This window comes from Talpa occidentalis, unplaced genomic scaffold (genome assembly GCF_014898055.3).
Source record: "Talpa occidentalis isolate TD23 unplaced genomic scaffold, MPIMG_talOcc4v2.1, whole genome shotgun sequence".
NCBI classification, from domain to species: Eukaryota; Metazoa; Chordata; class Mammalia; order Eulipotyphla; family Talpidae; genus Talpa; species Talpa occidentalis.
The window spans coordinates 124,252,496-124,260,148 of NW_026555331.1; positions in this window are offsets into that span (position 1 = coordinate 124,252,496).

The following is a 7,653-nucleotide window of genomic DNA, read 5'->3' on the forward strand; positions in this document are numbered from 1 at the left end:
TCAAATTTAGATTCATTATGATGATAACCACTGACCAGTCCTTATATTAGGAAGATGCAGGAAAAGCTTGATTGACTCCATGACAACACAGAGAGGCACATTACTGTTCTGCTTTCTACCAAAGAAGAGATGTTACTTGCTCGAGTTCTCCCTCTGCTGTGAGACTTGGGGGAAGTCTCAATTACACCTCTTAGGGACTGGTTAAGAATATAAAATCTGACAGAGTCCATCACATGCGTCGATGACAACTGACAGGACTGTCACGCCGTATCCTTCTCCGGATCAGTCAGTATGTTGGGGCACGATTTGGAATTTTAGCTGAAGACCTATGCTGCTGTTAATTTTTCTCACCATGCCTGTGTTAGCACTGTATGTACACTGGGCTTTTAAGTGGACTAAATGGTTTGGAGTGTTTGTTTAACCTCACCACATGACCCAAATAACTAGCTGTATTTCCAAATCTCTAACCTTGATATATCTGTACCAAATTTCTTCTAATAGTTCAGTTAACTAAGTTTGCAAGTAATTTCAAGTCCTCCAGAGAATATTTGAACTTTCTTGGCTTTTCAGGGCTCTTCCAGCACTGACATGAAAGCAATAAAGCCAGCATGTAATGCATCTCCTTTATTAGGAGACAGATTATTTTGTCAAAGCAGCTGGTAAGAATATTTTTCACGGTTGCTTCTGCTTGTCTACCTTGCATCTAATTCCTAACATGGAATTCTGTTATTAATGATTGTATGCCCCCTTCATTTGAGTTGACAGAATTTTGTCTTGGTTCATAGCCTTTTGTTATTTTGCGATACCTCTTATGACTTCTGCCCTTTCCTCGTGAGTTACTAGAATTCTGCAGGTAGTCTTGTTGCTCTTATTAGTTGAGATATTTTCTCATAAAGTATTTGGTGATATGGTATTTTAGGAGAACCATATAAAACCAACATTTATTGCTAGGTATAACTTTGATTAGCTAACCAATGTTCTTACCCAATGTAAAGTTTCCATCATTTATCACTTAGGTCCAACCATTAGTCTTCAATTTTCAGGAAAATTAATTTCAGAAGATGTGAGAATAACAGACTTACTTTGGTTGACACTTATGGCTAAAAAGATAATTATTCATAATATAATAGTAAAAAATAAGTATCAAAAAGTTCACTTAATATATTAAAATAATAGTGATTTAATGTGAGAATGATGTTAATTATTCTTTCCCTCCCCACCACCTTCTGTTCCCCATATAGATATGTATAAACATCCAGGAGCAGTTATGAGTTTGTATGTGTCCAAATACCTCATTACTTTTGTGACCCTTGAGATGTTGGTGTGTTGTTCAGAACACAGATAAAGCATTGTGGATTTAGTTTTGGAAATTGGGGTTGGCATCTACATGGATTTGAGGGCTTGTGCAGGGAGGTGCCTAGAGGTGTATTTAAGTTAGGACCCTTCAGAGAAACAGAACTATTATGAGGTATAAATACACAAATATATATTTATTATAGGAATAGGAGATTTAGTATAGGAATTGTCTCACATGGTTATGAAGGTTGGAAATCCCACAATATACTATGTGCAAGCAGAAGATCCAGGAAAGCTGGTGGTGTAATTCAGTGTGAATCTGAATGCCTGAGATTGAAAGGGCCAGTGGTGTAAGTCTTGGTTTGAGTCTAAAACTCAGAAAGCCCATAGTACAGTATCCAAGAGGAGGAAAAGGTGGATTTCCCAGCTCAAGCAGAGAGAATTATTCATTTTTCTTTCACCTTTGTGTTCTCCTCAGGCCTTCCACAGATAGGATGATGCCCACCTGCTTTGGTGAGGGTGATCTTTGCTTAATCTAATGACTCAAGGGCTAATCTTTTCTGGAGACATCCTCACAATCATACGCAGAAATACTTCACAGTTATTTGGGCATCCCTTAGCCCAGTTCAAGCTGACACATAAATTTAGCCATCCCAAGATGATGGGCAAGGACCAGATCAAGAAGGACACGGTAGATCATTCTCTAGCATTTCATTTTTATTGTAAAGGTGACAAGAACCCATTTATTGACATTATGTAGGGGATAATACAATGAGACTTAGAATTTATAAAGATCACTCAGGCAACAGTGTGAGAGATGAGAGTTCACTGATGGAAGGGGTTTGTCAAAGTCAGCAAGACAGATTAGGTATGTTGTTAGTCCTGATAAATTTGAAGGCCTAAAGTGAAAAAGGCCTGCAATAAATATTTGTAAAAGAAATGAATTAATTAAGTCACCTCTTTTAGAGGTTCACTGACCCAATGAACAGAAGATGCCTAGCTTAGAGTGATTCTAAACTTTAATATAAAAAACTGCCAGGAGAGAGTGACTATGGCACAACAATCAAGGCTTTAATAAAGAGCACCATTAATCAATACTCCACTGGGGTTCCTATGAATGGATACTATAGAAGAGTGATGTTATATGTATAAACGTGTTCTTGTGTGTTAGTATCAGCGATTGTGTGTGTGTGTGTGTGTGTGTTTGCACACATACCTCCAAGCCAAATGGGGTGAAGGAAGGAATAAGAAATTCAGTCAGTGAGAAAGACTATGAGCCCAGGTAAGCTTCATGTTAATTGTAAAGTTCATAAAGAAAAAAGGATTACATCAATAGAAGGTGACTCATAGTTAAATGAAGTTTTTCATCCACAAGGCCTATATTGATAACAAATATCGTGCTCACAAATGCGGTCAAGTAATGCACTAACAACGTAATTTCAATGATTTTAGCTGTGACAAAAGGTATGCCTAGATTTCAACCAAGCGTATAAGAATCTTTAAGGCATGACATTGTCAATGTAAAAGAGTTGTAGATGGACTTGCGTGGGTAGCCATGACAACAGAGGCCTTTGATTTATTAGGTTTTTATAAGAAGATAGTTCACTAATGTCACATTTGACTGGATGCTCACCAAATGCTATAATTTATACTTTTTGGTAGCTGGAGATCTAATTTTCAGTGTTCTTTGTGCAGAAGGCTTGGAATTTCTTGGACTTGCAGGAAAACTGCTGATCAAGTAGACTGTGAAGAGCTAAAAATTTAGAAAAGAGAGGGCATAAGATTGAGATATATAAATGTGATTTATAAATGGAGACAAAAGGTAGAGTGGAAATTAAAATTCTTCCAAGTTATATTATTTGATTTAAATAGAGTGCAATTTCCATGAACCAGGAGAAAAAAATCAATATAACAAGAGTTTGAAATGTAAAGAAATGCTTACCCAGCACACAGGCTCTCGGTTACCCTGACTCTCTCTTTCCTGAGGTTGAAAAAATGATGTGGAGTCATGAAAGAACCCTGATTTCTCCCAGGAAAATGCTGTGAGAATAAGGATCTTTTAACAGCTCCAACTAATAGATGGCGGTGTATAAGAATTCAATATTCCCAGACTTTGTAAATGAAGGGAAGATTTAATATCAGCCTATGGGATTTTTCAGTCAAAGTTTAAATTTTGGAACATGTGGAATTCAATATGCATGGATTCAATAAAAGCACATGTCACTGCATTTTGGATATAATGAAGCGAAAAAAAAAAAGGAGCGATGTTTCCTAGTGAGGAAGTCTCCCAATTTATATTTCATCAAAATTATATTTGGCTGGGGTGCTGGATGCATTTATCTCTTAACATTGTATTAGAATATGTTTTCAATCCCCTTCTCAAGTATAAAGTTCACTGTAAAGGATTTAAACAGCTGAAAATTAGACTTGAAACATTTTCATTGCTAAGGCAAGTATTTCCTTTTAATCGCTCTAACATTGTAACAATAAAATAATATCTTGAAACTTCTCATTATTGCATAAATAATCTTGCTAATAGAAGAGAAACCTTGAATTCTTCTGAAATTATACAAGGACTATTTTAAGAACACTTAGTTTGTTTTCCTGGAGTGCCTGACAGTTTTCTTCAGAATGGCTGCTTTGTAGAGAAAGTAGTAATTGTTCAACCTTTCGGCATGAGGCATACAATTTCTCAAATGTGCCCTGTATAGGTATATTTTAAGAAAGGTTTCAATTTGGTTGCATAATTTCCGACTTTGCTAGGCCCACAGTGATGATAACATTGGAAAACGCCTTGGTGTGCTACTTGTTCTCCTACTGCTAAGATTTTATCACAAACTGCTAGTTTGCAAGAGATTAGCTGCTAAAATGCTCTCCTGATTAATGTGTTAATTAATTAATGCAGCTGCTAAATTGTACTGCTGATTAAAATACTGCACACAGAGAACACTGGAAAAACTCCCCAAATTAGTCAATCACTTCAGGTGCATTTTTATCCTGGAAAAACCTCAGTCTCTGAGTTAAGAAAGCAGCTCTGCCTGCCTTGGGAGCCACTTAGGTATCCTGCAGTGGGTCCTCTGTTCTTTGCCCTCTGTTTCTAAATTGACTCCATTACCAGATTCCAAAGAGGAGGCATGCAGAAGGTTCAGGACAAACTTCTCTTTTTCTCTAATGGACTGAGTTTCTCTAGAAGTGACCACTGTGGCTCAGGAACTAAATTGTGCCAAGCTATGAGTTTTGTAGTACACACAATGTGTGCTGAGTCAAAGACCAAGCTCAAAGTTAGCATAGTTGACTCTCTAGAAAGTTGAGGCAGTGCTAGTTGATTCTAACTGTGCTTCCTGTTTCTTCCTTAAGACCCTGATCTTTGGAGTTCACATTCTTCCTAACCAAACTGGAACTATTAAGTATCTACCGTGTAGAAGACATTGTACTAGGTAAAGATGTAAGACATTTTTATGCTCTTCCAAACTTCATTGTAAATACTCTAGCATAAAAAAAGATGAAATCCTGTTATTTGCAACAGTGTGAATGGATCCATTAGGTTTTATGCTAAATGAAGTAAGTCAGGTGGAGAAAGACAAATACCATCTGATTTCACTCATTTATGGAAGATAAAGAAACCAACCAAAGACGAAAACAAAACAAAAACAAACTATTACACTATAAAATGATACGGTGGTTACCAGAAGGGAGGAGAGAAAGGTGTGGTGTTGGATAAATCAGGCAAAAGGGATTGATTGTCTGGTGGAGGAAGGAAACTAGGTTTTTGATGATGAATATAATATAGATTATACAGATGTTGATTTATGATGCTGCACTGCCGAAACATATGTAATGTTATAAATCAAGTTGCTTCTTTGATTTTTTTAATTATAAGAATAAAATGATAATCAGAAGAATAAAAAGAACTTTATTGCATACTTTTGGGAATAAGGTATGCAACATTTTGTGTCATTATCAGGCAACAAATGGACAAGTACTAAACCAATGGAATAAACATTAAGAACTAAGAGGATGCAAAGGAAGGAGAAAACATTTACATTGCAGTGATATCTTCTTCAAAGAAGTGGAAATTGAAATAAACCTTGAAGGATGAAAAGATTTAGTTTGTTGGAGTGGTAGTCATTAACATAAGAAATCATACAAATAGATGTGTAAAAGCATGAGGGAATAGGACTGAAAGTGAATAATGTTCAGTCCAGGTGATACAACTAAGGCCAAATTCATGAAACTCAAGAAGGGTTCTGAGAATGAGACCCAATGCTGACAAGTTCATACTAGTCAGTGTAAGACAGGCCTTGAGTGCTAGGCAGGAAACTGGACAATGAATCACTAATATATTTTTTTGTTGTTGTTGTTTTTAAAGAATGGCTTAAAAAAATCAATGTTTGCTGTCAGAAGATTGGCTTAGATGAGAGAGACACTGGAGAGGAAAAGACAAATTAGTAATATTTCCCATAATCCAGTAAATTATTTGTGATTTAGAAAACAACCAATCCAAAACATCAAAATGGGTAGAGAAGGAAACTCAGATAATGGACTAAGAAGAGTCTGATAAAATCAAAACACAGACCCTCATTATTCTTCCATTTGTAGTCAATGGAGACATTCAACAAATTATCTTCCTGCTAGTACTTATAGATTTTATCTAACCTTGAGGTTTCGTGATGACATTTAATTAGTTTTCTTCAGAGGAAAATTCCTGCAGAGGTTCTAGTCCCATTGTTACGAGCATTGTGTCCCTCCCAAAAGATGCTGGAATCCCACTTTCTGGTACCTCTAAGTGTGGCCTTATTCAGAAATAAACTCTTCGCATATGTAATCATTTTAAGATGAGATCATGACAATGTGCCCTAATCCAATATGACTGATGTCCTTTTAAGAAGTAGAGAAGAAACATGGAGAATAAGACACCCTGGGAGAACATGTCCATGTGACTGTGGAAGCTGAGCTTGTCATCTACAAGCTAAGGAATACCAAGAATGTTAGCAAGTGCCAGAAGCTATCAGAAGTAATGGGATTCTCCCTTTCAGGTTTCACTCTACTAAAACTTTACTTTCAGACTTCTAGACTCCAGAACTGTGAGACAGTAGGTTTCTATTGTTTTGAGCCACCCAGTTTGTGTAAATTTGTTACTAAAGTCCTAAAAATCTAGCAGTAATTCTATAATTAAATTTTGATGTGCTCTTACTATGTGTCAAGAGTTGCAGTGAACTCTTGCATGTATGACCTTGCTCAATTTCACAATATCACTATGTGGGTGGTGCTGTTATTACTGTTCTCATATAAATAGGAGAGAAATAAAAAGGTTGTCTAACCTTCCTGAAATCTCTCAGATTTCAGTGCACTATAACCTCATAAAGCAGGAAGAAGGAAGTCGCAAGGGCTGTTCCTGCAGACAAAGCAGGGAAGGGTCAAAGGCTTTGTAAGCAAGATTATAAGTAATTCTCAACCTTGGCATCCTGGAACCCAGGGTGGCAGGAAATCAAGCTGTGTTATTAGTCTTTATCCTTTTTTTTTCTAATTTTGGCTGGCTTAGGAAGAATAACCACCATCTTTTCTTTAGAGATTCCTTGGTAGCTAAACTTTGGCTTGGATACTTGCAAACATCTATGCCAATGTTCCTTCTTAGAAAGGCTAAAAGTTTAAGTTTAAAGTTTAAAGTTAAGGTTTAAGAACAAGTTCCATTGTAGTTAGAAATAGAACCAGTTGTCACTGTACAATCCAGTATGTTTTTAATTTTTCCTTTCTTTCAACTTTATGCTTTCTGTAAATTAGTGGCAAAGTTGACATGTTGCTATTTCAAAATGGGAATTTAATTTTTGTACATAAATTGATACCACCAGAGAAATTACTTATGTGGTTTAAAAATTTAATTCAGTTATAGCACATTGAGAACTCAGTGTACACTCCTGTTGGGTGCAGGAGACACCAGCATGAATGAATCAGACATTGATCTTATTTCTTCTGTTCCACTTAGAATGAAATTGTCATCTTCCTTAATCGTAGGGTTTAATCCCCAATGATAGAAAATAAGCTCTTGAAATACATACTTTTCACTCACATCTAAGGATTTTGCAGAAAATGCATAGCTATTTTTCCTTCCTGATAGACATATTTTTTCCTTATTCTTTAAGGATCTGGGGAGTCTTTAAAAGTTGGAAAACGGGACCTCCCCTGGTGGCGCAGCGGTTGAGTGCTGGGCTGCGAGGCTGCCCGCAGCCTCTGCAGCTCTGGTTTGTTCCCTGGCCACAGGCAAGGGTCCCACAAAAAAAAAAAAAAAAAGTTGGAAAACGTAGTTAAGGCAAAGCAGTTCTCAAAGTGATTCTCTCTAGGTTAAAACTTTAGGATGTT